This window comes from Ursus americanus, chromosome 29 (genome assembly GCF_024610735.1).
Source record: "Ursus americanus isolate L20-20 chromosome 29, mUrsAme1.1.p, whole genome shotgun sequence".
NCBI classification, from domain to species: Eukaryota; Metazoa; Chordata; class Mammalia; order Carnivora; family Ursidae; genus Ursus; species Ursus americanus.
In genome coordinates, this window is record NC_142155.1 from 6305811 (window position 1) to 6321931 (window position 16121).

At 40.5% G+C, this 16121-nt stretch overlaps 1 long non-coding RNA gene across 1 annotated transcript in view; it reads left to right on the forward strand.

Moving 5' to 3' along the window:
- The window catches only part of LOC123796523 (uncharacterized), a 580540-nt gene extending 569119 nt beyond the window's left edge, over nt 1-11421 (forward strand). The window contains exon 15 of the long non-coding RNA XR_015722242.1: nt 10434-11421. This is a non-coding gene — a long non-coding RNA (uncharacterized LOC123796523). The remainder of the gene's footprint in view (nt 1-10433) is intronic.
- The last annotated feature ends 4700 nt before the right edge of the window (nt 11422-16121 follow it).

Consider the following 16121-nt stretch of genomic DNA (forward strand, 5'->3'; position numbering starts at 1 on the left):
TCTTCTAAAGACCTTTTCGTGGTGTCCCATATATCCTTTATTCTCTTTTATATATTTTCCGTTATTTTACTTTGTGTGTGTCAGTCGTAACGTTTTCTGCCCTCGAGTTCACAAATTCTTTTTCTCAGCTGTGATAACTGCATGCATTGATTCTTAAAATCCAGCCAATTTATTTTTAAGTTTTTAGATTTTCTCATTTATTGTGCTTTCTATATTCTAGTTCTCTGGTGCATTATTTCAGCTTATGGTTTTTTTTTAACTTGTTAACCACAGTTATCTCAAAGTCTGTGTCTAGTAACTTCAATAGCTACATTATCTGAATTTATTTCTGTTTCTATTATCTGGCTTTTCTCTTTGTACTGTTTTTTGGTATTACCAGTAATTTTTTTAGATTGAATGTTAGACATTGTGTATTTAAAATGTCCTCGTTGCCTTGAAACCTTCTGAGTGACTTCAAGGAATTTTAGCAATCTCACCATCAGATTCTTGACTCCTAACTTTGCAAATATAGCTTATAAAGTAACACAAATGTCAGCCTCGTTGTGTATGAATGCCTTTCCATTATATATTGCTTTACATGTGCTTCTTAATGCATTATTATTCCGTATTAGCTTTATTTCTGAGCTGGATGACAAAAGTTTTTTCCTTTTATTGAAAGCTGCTTCTGTTCATCCTGTCATCATCATTCTCTTTATGAAGTTTAAGTGCAGCCAAAAAACCAAAGCAAACCAAACCCCAAACAGAATGTAGAACTTGAGAAGTAGGAACTGACACTTGACTTATACCTCTTAGGCTTCACAAACTTATCAGTTTATACTGCAGACCTCTTTTTCCCATTCCCTTTCCTTTAAAGATTCTTTTACTGTCCCAGGGCCATGATAAACAGATACAAAGAAAATTAACAGGATCTTTTTACCTTTCATATTCTTCAAAATCTTATAACTTTGTGAGTTTGGGCTCCATTGTATGTCTACTGTATTCAGTGAATCAGAAAATTAGACTTTCTCTTCCTGGCTAATGCCAGTCTTATGCTTGTCAGAGAGAACATATATTTTTTTTAAAGCCAGATTTCCCACACACACACACAAAAAAAGGTAGATTGTCTTCGTTGTCAAATGCAACTTGTTAAGATGTATGCCTGAGGAAGTCGTGTTAAGCAACAGTTATGACAGGGATGATGGGTTGTCAGCCTGCTTGGAATAATTTTTTTAAAAAAGAACATTTGATAAACTCTCAAATTAATGTAAACACTGTATGTCTAACCCTCAAAGGGTATTTGCTAAAGATGCTTTGCAGGAGGGCTTGACATCAAAAAAACCATCTAAAGAACAGGAAACCAGAAGGATGTGTGCAAGGTGCAAGGTAAGCAGGCCATCCAAGATGTACAGATTCAGGACGTAATTATTTCGATTCAGAATGTTGTAGGGAATCCTTTTCCTCTCTTTGAATTGTCCCCATCTTGACTAGAGCAGATCTAGGGCCAAAATCCTAATAAAGAATGTGCAGCAAAATAGGCCTTCAGAACTGATTTTTCTCCTCGCTGCATTGAATTTCAATGATCTGTCCACCACTGCAGAAGTGTGATTTTCCAACTAGCATTTCACTGAGAATGCCAGGGGACTACAGGGGAAAGAGAAGGATGGAGAGCCATCTTGATCCTTTATCACTTAAAAAAAAAAAAAAAAAACACAGACAGAGAAAGATGAAAGTAGTTCAACACCTATAATCCCTTGAGAAGACTGAGGACCTGGCTGTCAACTTAAATACCACCTGAGAGCACACAAAATAAATGAAAGGATGTAGGTCCTCCTGTGAAAGTCAGTGTCCCTGGAATTCAAAAGGTACATCAGACATGCTGTCCTTGAAGCATGACACAAAGGCTGGCATTGAGAAAGGCCAGCTCACAAGACAGCAGAGACAAGGTCTGAGACCCTGGGGCATCAAAGAAGATTTAAAATATCTGAATTTCCAGAATTGTTGACTGTGAAGTTGTTAAGGTTCCTTCTGTCTGCAGTGCCCTTTTCTTCTCTTTCTTTGAGAGAAAAAGTATATAGTTCAATCCCTACAGGATCTCTCCTGGCACATTGCTGAGCACATTAAGATGATGAAATGTGAAGTCAGACAGACCTGTGTTCAAGTCCCAGCTCTGCTACTTGCTAGCTCAATGAATTGGGTCAATATGCTCAACTATCAAGAATCAGCTTCCTTAATTGTAAATTCCTACCCTACTGGAATGTTACATCTATTGGCAATGAAACTAAACGTTGTGGATAAATCTATAGACATTTTAAAGAAATATTTGTAAAATCAACTTTTTGCTTTTGGGACTGAGATTATGAAATATAGGCTGGCTAAAACTGAGCAATCTTTCGCACTCTGCCTTGGCTAGTAAACATCATTTCATTCCATTCGCATGGGTATAGGATGGAAGGCAGCAGATCTGAAGTGGTCCATATAACAAGACACTAGTGTGAGCACTGTGAAAGCAAAGCTGTTCCTATGCATTCTTTAATACACAATTATCACCTTCAAGAAAGATTTGTTGGCACCTGCTACATTTAGGGCAATGGGTTGGATGCTGGGAATTCAACCCTCTTCAAGGTCAGCCAAAAGGTAGACATCTGATTAGCACTGAATTACAACTATACCTCCTCCCTGCACACATACACAAGAATTGCCATTACTAAATTATGTTTAGGTGTGATAATATCAGATTTTACTGACAGTGTTATAAGAAAGCTCCATAAGAAATTTGTTGAACTGTGACAATGCTATTTACTAAATCAGAAAATGTTCTCCTTACAAAGCCCCCCCCAGCATAAAATTCTGCCTGACTCTGGTTTAAAGACTAGTTGTAATTCTCTTAAGCAATTGATTTTTTATCCAGTGGATATTGTGATTCTTAAGTGACAAGGATTCCTTCTTTGCAATTGGTTCTGGAAAATACAACAGTATACTATGGCCCAATCATGGTAAAAATGTAGGTCACAAGATAATATTCATATTAATGCTCTATGATATATGTACTTTTGAAAATCTTCTGAAATATTTTCTGAAACTAAAGGTACAAATAAATACCTAATAAACTGATTCTGAACCATTTTCAAAATATTGCCTGGGAGAAGGATGGCTGGTACTCTGACTGAGCTGAAATGGTATCTACAGATGAGAGTCAGACTGAAGAAAGCATTTTGTGTCCTATCACATTCTTCTGGTTTTTCTTATGCCTCAATGCTGCACCAACATTCCTATGAAAAGAAAAGTAGAATCAAGAGGGAAAATGTGCTGTTGGCCACAGAGTAATTCTGGAAAACCTGTCCATGCTGGGCTTTCAGATGGCAGCTCTGGAATGGGTGTCATTTCATGAGTATCTGCTAGTGGGAGAACCAGAGGTAAGGCAACAGAGGACCTAATCCCATGCTTTGAGGCACAGACTCTAATTCCTTTCCGGCTGTAAAACTGTGTCCCAGTTATCATTCTCCGAATTGTGTTCGTACATGATAAAGTCAAATTATTTAACACAAAACAATTAGAGGTATAAGCTGCAACAGCACTTTCAAGCTATGTTGGTGTTGGGAACTCCAGACAGCTATGAGCAAAAGAATAAAACTGGACCACTTTCTTACATCACATACAAAAATAAACTCAAAATGGATAAAGGACCTAAATATGAGACCTGAAACCATAAAAATCCGAAAGGACAACATAGACAGTAACCCCTTTGACATTGGCCATAGCAACATCTTTCTAGATATGTCTCCGGAGGCGAGGGAAACAAAAGCAAAAATAAATCATTGGGACTACATCCAATAAAAAGCTTCTGTGCAGCAAAGGAAGCAATCAACGAAACTAAAAGACAACCTGTTGAAATGGGAGAAGATATTTGCAAATATCATTTGCAAATGACGTATCTGATAAAGGGTTAGAATCCAAAATATATAAAGAACTTATATAATGCAACACACACACACACACACACACACACACACACACACCCCAATTAAAAGATGGGCAGAAGAGGTGAGCAAATATTTCTCCAAAGAAGGCATACAGATGGCCAACAGACACATGAAAAGATGTTTATCATCACTTATCATCAAGGAAATGCAAATCAAAACCATTATGAGATACCACTCCATACCTGTCAGAACGGCTAAAATCAAAAACACAAGAAATAACAAGAGTTGGTGAGGGTGTGAAGAAAAAGGAACCCTTTGCCCTGTTGATGGGAATGCAAACTGATGCAGCCACTGTGGAAAACAGTATGGAGGTTCCTTAAAGAATTAAAAAATAGAACCACCTTATGATCCAGTAATCACACTACTGGGTACTTACCCAAAGAATGCGAAAACATTCATTTGAAAGGATGTATGTACTCCTGTGATTATTGCAGCATTATTTACGATAGCCAAATTATGGAAGCAACTATGTAAACATTGAGAGGAGAATGGATAAAGTAGATGTGGTATATCTGTGTACACACACACACACACACGGGACTATTATTCAGCCATAAAAAAGAATAAAATCATAAAATCTTGTCATTTTCAACAACATGGGTGGATCTAGAGAGTATAATACTAAGTGAAATAAGTCAGAGAAAGACAAATACCATATGAGTTCACTCATATGTGGAATTTAAGAAACAAACACGGGAAAACAAAGAAACCAAAAAACCAGACTTTTAACTATAGAGAATAAACATGGTTACCAGAGGGAGGTTGGTAGGGGGGATGGGTGAAATAGATAAAGGGGATTAAGCGTACACTTGTCTTGATGAACACTGAGTAATACATGGAATTGTTGAATCATTTTATTGTACAGCTGAAACTAATGTTACACTGTAACACACTGGAATTAAAATTTTAAAAATTGTAAAAAAAGACTATGTTTCTGAGATACATAGTTTTACATGAGATGTTAGAGGATAATCCTCAAATTAAAAAAAATTATGATCAAATATATTTAAAATACTTTTGGCTGACCAAAGATTTTTTAAATGTTTGTTTTGATGTATAATTTCTCTTAATATACTTTGTAAATATTGAGGGGGGGATATAGTAGAGTGAGTCATTTTCCCAAATTATTTGCCCACAGAACACTTTTCCCTGACTAAGTGCACACCATCTCACAGGAATGTAGGGTTCTATGGAATACACTTTTGAAAGTAATTGTTTCTGGTAAGAACAGTAAGGTACTCTGAAGTTTTAGTGAACTACAGAAAATGCATCATTTCTAACAAGAAATTTAAAATGCAACAAGAACTTTAAAAATTTAAAAGTGCTAAACTATACAGTTGGGCTAAATATTTTATGACAAATCCTATTTCATCCTAAATGTAAAAGTTATTTTGAAAGAAATTTTTGTGTCTCTAGCAAAATAATTGGTACCACTTTAATGTGACTTCCTCCTAGAAATATACACAGACCTGCACACACACACACACACACACACGCGCGCGCGCGCACACACACATACACAGTGTACAGAATACTTTATACATGTACAGACATGTACAGAATACTTTAAAATGCTAAAGATATACAAGAAGACTTAATAAGACTCAGGTTGAAGGGATAGTATTAATCATAAATAAATAGCTTAAGTAAAGTAATTCCATTTATAATAAAGTTTAAATTCAGAGAAGAATCAAAAGGATAATGCAAATGATGGGTACTTTTGAAAATGCAAAATACATTCCAAAAAAAATTTTTTTTAAGATTTTATTTATTTATTTGACACGGAGACAGCCAGTGAGAGAGACACAAGCAGGGGGAGTGGGAGAGGAAGAAGCAGGCCCCCAGCAGAGGAGCCTGATGTGGGGCTCAATCCCAGAATGTCGGGATCACGCCCTGAGCTGAAGGCAGATGCCCAAACACTGAGCCACCCAGGCGCCCCATATTCCAAAAATTTTTAAGCATTTCATTTTATTGTCCCTATACTCAATAGCCCATATGACAGTAATTTTTTTCTTTTTTTAAGAGAGAGAAAGTGAGCATGAGCTGGGAGAGGGATTGGGGAGGGCAGAGGGAGAGAGAGAATCTGAAGCAGGCTTCACGCCCTTTGCAGAGCCTGACACAGGGCCACGGGGCTCGATCGCATGACCCTGAGATCATAACCTGAGCTGAAACCAAGTTAGGCACTTAACTGACTGAGCTACCCAGGCACCCCAACAGTGATTTTTAAATGATAATGGACATTACACAATCCTGGGGAAAGACTTCTGATTCAAGATGTCAAATTAAGCTCATCCATTTACCTTTCCTTCCTCCCAAAACTGTAGTAAAATAATCATAAATTAATATAGAATGGCATACATGCCAACAGAAATGAAGAATATAAAAGGGGAATATCAGCAGACACAGAGTCCAGTAAATTTCTAGTAGATGTTTTGTGATCGGCAGAATCATGGCCCACAATGATGTCCATACCACAATCCCCAGACCCTGTGGATATGTTACCTGACACAGCAAAAGGTACTTTGCTGATAAGATTGAGGTTACACATCTTGAGATGCGATGACTATTCTGGACTATTCAGGTGTACCCAATCTGATAAGATAAGTCCTTAAAAGCAAAGAATCTTCCTGGCTTTGGACACATATATAGAGAGAGACAGAGAGTAATAGAAAAGAGAGGGAGAGAGAAAGAGGGAAAGATGCAACTTTGCTAGCTTTGAAGATGCAGGAAAGGGTCATGAGCCAACAAAGCTGGAAAAAAACCAAGGAACTGAATTCTCCAGAGCCTCCAGAACTCTATTGACACCTTGATTTTAGTCCTGTGAGACACATGTTGGACTTCTGATCACCAGAAATAATAAATTTCTGCTGTTTTAAGCTACACCATTTGGATAATTTGTTACAAAAGCAATAAAAAATGAATATACAACTATCAGAGAGATACTGGTTGATGAAGCAAGACAGAGAAAGCTGCAATCGGCACTTGCCAGCATGGGACAATGGCCAAAGGGGGGGAGGTTAAGTTTTAGAGGATCAGTAACATGTCCTGATACCAGACTACATGAAGTCCAAAAAAGAGAATATAGGACACAAAAGACAAAAACTATCAATGATGTAATGAAGTTTCCAAGATTGAATGAGGGTCCAAGTCTTCAGATTAAAAGATCCAGCAATTGCCTAACACAAATGAATGAATGAATGGGAATCCTACCACCCAAAATAGTACTGTGACGTATCCGAGTAATTTCAGAAATGAGAAATGACGCTAAACATCTTAGAGAAGAAAGTAAATGACCTTGAGAAAGTAGAGAAAATAGAGTTGGCAAGGAAAAGCAACATCCGATGTTGAAGGACAACAGGGAAATACACTCAAAGTTTTGAGGGAAATAATTTTCATTCGTGAATTCTGTACAAAGGCCAAATTCTTAATCATATGTGGGGACACATAAATCTTCTCAGACTGACAGGAGCTCCGACAACTTTTCTCGTGGACATTTTCTTAGAAAGTCCAGGAGAATGAAACCGTAAACCAAGAAATACAAGATCTGGAACAGTGGCAGCAACCCAGAAAAGAAAGGCCGTCCCTGGACTACAGTTCAGCCACAGCCTGGCAGAACCACAGACCCACGCCCGAGCCTCAGCTGGAGGAAGGAGACCTCCAAAACTTACGCGTGGAAGGGGTGGGGCAGGAAGGTGGAGGGGGTTTAGATAGGTTAGATCTCCCTCCATCACCGCAAGCAGTGTTTTTTAAAAATGTCCATGTCTGTGCAAATAATCATGGAACATTGCTTCAAAAACTGGGGATGTACTGTATGGTGACTAATATAACAAAATAAAAATTATATATAAAAAAAAAGTCCATGTCTGGAGTCAATGCCAACGATTCTGATTTTAGTCCCTGTGAGGTGGAGCGTAGAGATACGCCATTTTTTAAAATAGGTTAAAAACAATCTTGCATCTATTCTTTGTTTCAAATTAATATCAAATAAAATGGACTTTTTGATGAACAGGTCTATGAATTTTGACACGTGTATTGGAGGGGGGGGGGCATGAAAGCGTAGCGCTAGGGTGTGGTTTGGATCCCTGAAACGGTTCTGCGTCCTCGCTGTGGTGGTGGTTACGGAGATACACTATTTCAAGGAGCGCTGCACACATTTTTAGATGGGTGTTCTTCAGGCTGTACTTTGGGCAGCATTATTCTCATAGTTCTTTATTAGGTCTTTTTTATGCCAAATTCCAACGCCGCTGCGCAGTCCATAAGCCCCTCATGACCGAGCGCGCTTGAGCGGCTTACCTCCCTCTCCTGGTACGCAGGGAGGCTCTCCTTGGACCCCGCGATTAGTCCCGCCCCTGAGCCTTTGCGCACGCTTGCCTCCCCTCTGCAATGCCCCTTCTTCTTTGCTCTCTCACCAAATTCTCTTCTTCCCGCAGGCCCCAATCCACGTCTTACCTCCACTGTGAATTTTCTCAAAGGAATCCAAACAAACTTAACGTCTTTTCCCATTTCTCAGTCATATTCTGCTGCATTAATTCTCACAGTTCAGTTCTTAATTGTTCTCTGATTAGTTTGTAAGTTTTAATTTTCTCCGCTTAAGGTAAATGGAAAGCTCTGAATGCTTTCCTTGCTCTCTAGACCCTCCTGCAGTGCCTGGCGCAAAGATGTGCACACAGTAAGTGGTCAAAAACTTACTATTGATGGAACAAGGCAGTTCTACTTAAGGTCACGCCTAGGGCACAATACAGCCGAAGGAGCAAAGAGTTCGGAAGGTGCAATGGAAGTGTTGTAACTAGTACAGTGTTCTTTAAGGCAGGCATTTGAAAAAACATTTTTGAAGTCAGAGACCTGGGAATTGATGGAGAGGAATGCATAGTCGAGGAAATGTCTTTTAAATGGTAGCGGATTTCACACAGAATTGGAAAACTTGCAGAACACAGGGTATGTTTTCTGCGCTGGCAGGTTTCCAGTGGCCATCAGGACCCCCTGTGGCATTTGGAAAGACATCTAATAAGAGTTATGGAGCATGGCCTCTCTTCCTGCTATTTTTCAAAAGGTAAAGTAGAGAATAAGAAAGGTTTCTGGAAACGTGGAGAACTGAGCATTACCCGTAGGTATGGTATGTCACAAAACACAGTCCAAGAAGTGAGATGAAGTGTAGGGAGGGTGACGCATAGCTCTGAGACTCTAACGCAAATTGGCCAGGTGACCCCCAGGACCTCTGCTTCCGTCTGCCCTTTGGTACGAGCAGGGAAGAGGGTCAGGTCACGGACAAGCATGCTTTAAACTCTGCCACGATTCTAGCTTCCATCATGTTGATTCTTGGAATTTTTGGCAAAACCATGGGCAGAGTACAAAACAAAACAAAACAGTTTCTGTTTCCAGATTGACTTGGGCAGAATATCCACAGCACCTTATATGTTAGCTCTGAGCATGGCATACATTCAGATGAATCCCATCTCTTCACACTGAGTAAATCAGTTTTTCATTTCAATCTTGTCGATGGGTGCCTGACTTCATTTAGGAATTAGACTTTATTTCACTCAGTAACATTGTATACTGTTGCAGATTATTTCCTTCAGGCCATTTCCAACAGGACATGGGTTCTGTAAAAAAAAAAAAAAGCCGCATATTTCTAATTGCCTTGAATCAAGGTTTTATTTGTGTTCTAAGAACACAGGCAGGCAAGAGAAGCACAGCTCACCATTACACATGGGAGCGAGGACTGAGAGGAGGGGAGAAGGAAGGTTGCCCTGACGTCAAGGAAGTAGACTAGCCCGCCGGTGTGCTGACTCCGCAGCAGTACGGGGGAGAGAGAAGCTGACACCAAGGCACACGGGGCCCGTCGCCAACTCCGGATGGCATAGCGAGCTCAGTAAAGCAGAGTTGTTGTTAGAAAGCAAGCTTAGGAATCTTATTTGATCTAGAAGGCATTGTAGAGACTTGAGACTTCTTCAAGCCTGTTCACCCGCATGCAGTCGTGGTGCTGTGCACTCACAGGTAGAGCTCTTTATAGCTTACTTCTCTCACCCGTGAAAAGAAAGGTTAATTGAATGTAGGTCTGCAAGTAATGAGATCTCAACTTTAGTTACACGAGAAGAGCGTGCAGCACAGACTACTTTTCACTGCATCTGCTACAGGGGACGGACTTGTAGCAAGGCTAAATGAAACACTGTGTCTCTGAATAACACTAGATCTTCTGCCATGTTTGCCGTTCATGGAATACCAACAGCTTCTACAGCTTTAAGAATTAACAAAATCGAATTTAGTGCTACAGCATATTATAGTCTCGAGTAAAGTATAGGCAGGTTCCCTTTTGTGCAAACCGACTACCGAATAGTCAAACGTACAGTGAACAAGCGAAGGCATTTTTCACTTTTTTTTTTTTATGATTATAGTATCAGTTTAATTTTTTTTGGAAGTTACGAATGCTATTTTTTTACAATAATATTTTTTATTATGTTTTTCACTTTGTGTTAGGATTTTCCAAAAGGCCGAGCAAGGCGAGGCCACCAGATGGGGGCTGGAGCTTGTTCTGTTAGGGCTCAAGGAAGTTCACACCGCGCCTACCTGAGAGGGGTCCTGGTGACGGAAAGTGCTGTCGTGAAGCTAAAGCGCACTTACGGTCCACGCAAAACTCCCCAGGAGCCGCGGAGAGGACCGGGAGAGCCAGGAGTGGCGCCAGAACGCGGCCAGCGCTGCTGAGCGGCTGGTTACAGATGTCCGCTGCTTCTCCTTTTCTTTCTCCCAGCGACGACTTGGGAGAAGGAAGCCCGGAAAGGCGGAGAATGATTCCAGACACCAGATACCTACAGAGACTACAAGATGGTGGAATGAGAGGAGGGGGAAGGAACTGGCCCTGCCGCTATAGAGCCCCTGCCCAACCAAGAGCCCGGATCGAAGATGCGGGATCTAGACGCCAGCTCTTGCAACCGCACTGCCACCTCCCTTGCTCAACGGTGTCAAATTCCGCTGAAGATAACGAGATATTTCAATTACTGTTTAAAGCCACCTCAAGAGGGAAGAAGAGGGATAGCCCCTGAGAAAGAGATACTAGGAAAGATTCGGGTAGAAAAGAACAGAGGTCTTAGGGAGAGAATACTGAGGAGGGTATGGCGGACCAGCAGTGCCAGGGTTAAGAATGGGAACTCTGAAATTACACCGCCCAGTTTTGAATCTTCCACTATTAACTGTTTGACACCTCTGTTCCTGAAGCTTCCTCATGTCGTAAAATGGGGCTAAGGTACTAGCCTCCTCCAGAGCTAGCGTGAGGATTTACGGTATTAGTATGCGTAGGGCGCTTAGAACCGCACCAGCCTAGAAGAAGGAATTCAGAAATGCTAACGTCCACTATCATTACCCGCGAGAAGAAAAAAGTAACATCCCAAGAAAGGGAAGAGGCACTTCACACCCTAGACTGAGACCAGGTGGGTGAAATCCATTCACAGGTATACAGGAGAAAATGAGACAGGGGTGGGGAAAAAGCAGGGAGGGCTTTCCATCCGCGGGGCAGATAAAAGAGAAGTACAATCTGCTTCTTTATCTTGGACCAAGCTGAATTGTCGTCTACGCATCAGTGAACAGAAGGAGAGCAAAACACCATATTAAATACACTAAGTGCTAGTTGGATTGTGATATTTGAAGTCATTTGTCACCTTCTCTTTTCTTTTTTTTTAAATTTCAGTGAGATTCATTTCTGTGAAATGTTTCTCAGATGACTTAGACTAATGGATTAGCAGCTAGTATTTGGCAAAGATATAAACCTTTGAATTTCAACAAATCATCCCCTCCCTAATTCCACTAAAAAAGGGAGGGTGGTAAAAAGATAACGGAGTCATGAAACACAGGTTTCTTAGGCCTATTGAAGCTGTTTTCTTTTGGGGAAGAATTTGAGCACTGTTGCTGAAGGTACCAGATCTTACGCTATTCACTTGTTTGAATAGAGAAGTAACTAAAACTTGGCTCCACCAAGGCTATAAGTTTAGAGTGAGACTAGCTTCTACCCGAGATGGTTGGGATGGTTGTGGATCATGTCCAGAAACTTTGTCATGTTACATAATCCCGGAAATTAGCTAAGATTCCCTGTCGAAGCTCTTTGAGAAGAATCAAAGAGAAGACTGACTTGGTCTCTCTTAGAGAGCACTTAAAAGACAGGGTTTTCAACATTTGCTGGTGGGAGGGGAGGAACTGGTGACTAAATTTTTGTTATTAGTTTTAAAGCTGAGTGGGTATGAAAAGGTTGCCAGATCAAAAAAATCGAGGCATTGAAAAGTGGCATATAAAGGTGGCTCGTCATTAAAATAAACTATGTAAGCTGGTCAAAATATTAATGTAAGGGTTCTAACATGAAATGTGAAGATTATACCCAGAATCACGTTGACTCTCAGAAGCACAGCTCTGTGCATGACTCCCAGGCATGTTTATGAGGACGAAGTACTTTCTGCGGGAAGAAAAAGGGGCACCTCAGTGGAGACAGAGTTCTTCCAGATTCATTTTCCAAACGCTGGTGCCCTAACACTTATCAGTGATACACCGATAAGCAAGGGAAGGTGCATTTCTACATGCAGTGAGACTCTGAGTTTTCACTTACAGAGTCACTTATCTGACTGCTTGGTTCTGGTGAAACCGCAGTTTCACACACAGAAATAACTCTTCTCACATAAACCTCTGGTTTCACAAATGCATATGCAAATTGTATACTTAAAATTTTGTTAGGATGGTAGATCTCATTGTTAAGGGTTTTTACACACACACACACACACACACACACACACACACACACACAATGCCTAGGAAGGACCACTTTCCTCCCCGAACCCCAGCTCTACCACTTCTCAGGTGTATATTCCCTTCTTTTCAGGGCTCTCTCACTAAACTTTTCCTCTTAAATTTAAAATTATTAAATATTTTTTTACAGCCCAATTATATTTATTTTTATAGTCAGACTTATCAGCTTATAACGTTTGAAAGCGTTCAAGGTCATTTGTCTTATGTTAATTTCCAGGGATAATACTTTGCTATCTGTTGTATATTTAATTATACATGTGGAAATATTTTATATTCTTATCACATAGCAAAACCTCAAACATCTTCCTTGTGACTAGAGTCAGTGCTATATTTTTAGTACCCTATTTTTACTTAACTATGAAAATGACATTCAGCTTGGGTCATTTCAAATGGTTGTTATTTAAATATATAAGCATATATATCTGAGTGTGTGTGTGTGTGTGTGTGTGTGTATGATACAGAAAAAAAGAAATTGATTTCAAAGTAGAATTGTCATGACACTTCCCCCCCTTTTAAGGTGTGTATGGCTGAACTTTTTCTTAATATTAATCAAAAGATCAATGTGCCAGTATTTTATTCCAGACACATCATGCACTGAGGCATTAAAGAAAACAATGTCAGTTTTCTGTCCCCGTCTATACTTCTGACTTAGCTGATTTTGAGATTGTGTATTTCTGTGAGCTCTAGTGCCAATTTTGTTGCTCTGTGAGCTGTTCCGCACAAGAGGTGGGGGAAGAGACAGTTTGGCATGTTGGCTATTCTTCCTCATTTCCTTCCTTTAATAGTAAATGTGGGGTGAGGTGGGGGGTGCTTGACGACGGAGTTGGGCAAATAAGTTCCTTGGAGCCTGAGAGCAGCAGAACTGGGTGTGTGTGTGGGGGGGCAGCTCTCCCGTCTTCAGGGGTCAGTGGGAAGTGCTAAGGAGATCTAGGGATGCCATTTGTGCCCACCTCCCAAAAGCTTAGCAAGAGGAAGTTTGGGAACATGTAGGCATGGTTTATTTTTCAATTTTTTAAAAAATAAAACCTTAAAAAGAATGTGTTCAGGTGCTTTCTGGACACATTCCTTCTTCTGTTACTGAGGTTGAGATGGGAGGTGAAGACAGGGGAGGTAGTAGCCGTTCTCCACAGTGTTCCCAGAAATTCTCATCTCCACACAGGGCACATTAAATGGCACAAGTCCTCTGAGTTCCGCCACAGGGTATCAGGCAGCCAGAAGGCAGTGGGCACATGGGGAACTGAGGGGAAAGACAACAGGACCAACCAAAGGGGGGTTAGGAGGAGATGGGCAGTAACCAAAGATGGATTTAGGGATCCATCTCCTCTCCTTGTTTTTTCACTAAATCTTCCTGTACGCTAAATCTGATTTCTTCATAGAAATATTTGAAAACATTTTAAGGATCTTATAGATAGGCACAGAGATGAATCACAAGCTTGCTGCACTTCCAGATTGTATAAAATGGGTTCAAAATGGACAACAAACCATGTGTTTAACACTGAGAGTTAGCAGATTAGGGTGTATCTATGGAAGAGGATATTATGCAAATATTAACATACAGGTTGTGAATATATTTGGCAACATGAAAATATTTACAAAAAACAGTATGCTCAAGTTGATCCCCTTATAATATACAGTGTTCCAGTTTCTACACTGACATGCAAAAAACTTAAAAGTCATCCATTCCACCTTCACAACAAGAAAAAAGCTGAGCAAACTGAAAATCGACAACTTTTCTTAGATCTGCCAGAGAATTGAGGTCACAGAGCAAATTCTCCTCCAAACACTGGAGAGAGGAAAAGATACCAAGAATCACAGCTTACTAGGAGGAAACCAGTCTTTGGAGCCAGTACTGGTGGGAACACAAACTAATTAACAAGGCTTAGTATGAACAGGTTGAGAGTCAAAAAACCCTGGGGCCCAGTCCTCGGGCACCCCTCCATATTTCGTTAATTTTACCTCCAAGAGTCCTACCAGGCTCTCCTAATGAAGATCAGACAAAATTCCCTTCATGCTTCTAGCAGGGGGACTGGAAAAGCCACCATTTTGAGACATGCCCCAAGAGCTCTGTTCTCCGTGACAAGGCCTGAACTCAAGCGAAACTATTTTAGCAGCAGCTATCTGATCTGAGAGAAGGGAAGTACTCACTTCCATCCCTCTCTAGCCTTTGACATGAAGAGAAATGCCCAATTTCAGTCATGTCTAGCCTTCTCGTCTCCCATAAGGAAGGCAGGAAGCTGAGGAGCACTTCTGAAGTTGACAGCCGGGGAGCAGAGGTTCACTGAAATACTCGGACCTAATCCAAGGTGATCGAATACTTTCCCTTCCTCCACACATTACCGCCATATCAATGGGGCTTCCACATTAAGACAGTGGATTGTAGCTAAAATAATTACAAAGCTCAAACCCTATTTTAAGAAGGAGTCTAAGAAAATGAAGAGATAGCAGTGGACACAAAAACAAGGGCATCATATTATCCATTAGTTTAAAAGTTTCAGGAGGACCTAACAGTTTTCTCTGGGTGCTAAGATGAAAGATTGTTGTCTTTGAAATTCTCCCAGGATAATCTCATTTTGAAGAGGTTTGTTAAGTGTTGATTAAAAAGTAAAATTCAGGGGCACCTGGGTGGCTCAGTCAGTTAAGTGTCTGCCTTCAGCTCAGGTCATGATCCTGGGGTCCTGGGATGGAGCCCTGAGTCTGGCTCCCTGCTCAATGGGGAGTCTGCTTCTCCCTCTCTCTTTACCCTTCCACCTATTGTGTGCTTTCTCTCTCTCTCTCTCTCAAATAAAGAAATAAAATCTTTAAAAAAAATTTAAAGAAATAAAAAGTAAAATTCTCAGGAGTAACACATTACTGACTTTATAGGGATCACTTTGTCAAAAGCCAAAGAAATGCATAACCAGCTAAAAGGTATTTATGTTGGAAATGTGACGCTGAGGCATTGCTGAGTCTTACTAGGCACTAGACTGATGGCAGCCGGTGTGGAGTAGAGGGTGTCCAAGGAACTGGGTCAGAGAATGGACCCACACACATACAAGATGATTTTGAAAGCAGAGAATAATCAGACCATAATTATTCCATAGGGAAATAAACATTCTCATGATTTTTTTTTACAGAAATGAGCCACGTCATACAGAGTAAGCTCTCATCAGCCCTTGTCCACGCTCAGCATCTGGATAATAATGGACATGAATTAGATGCTGACGTGCTCCCTGCTCTTAGGTCCTAGGATTCGAGCACTGACTTACACAGAAGTAGACCACTGACTATTGGTTTTTTATTGCCACCGTAGCAAATTCAGATGTAGACATTTGTGGAGGGTCATTATTCTGCCCACAGTCTATCCTCCAGGTATGTCCTCCATACAAAACACATTCTCCCATC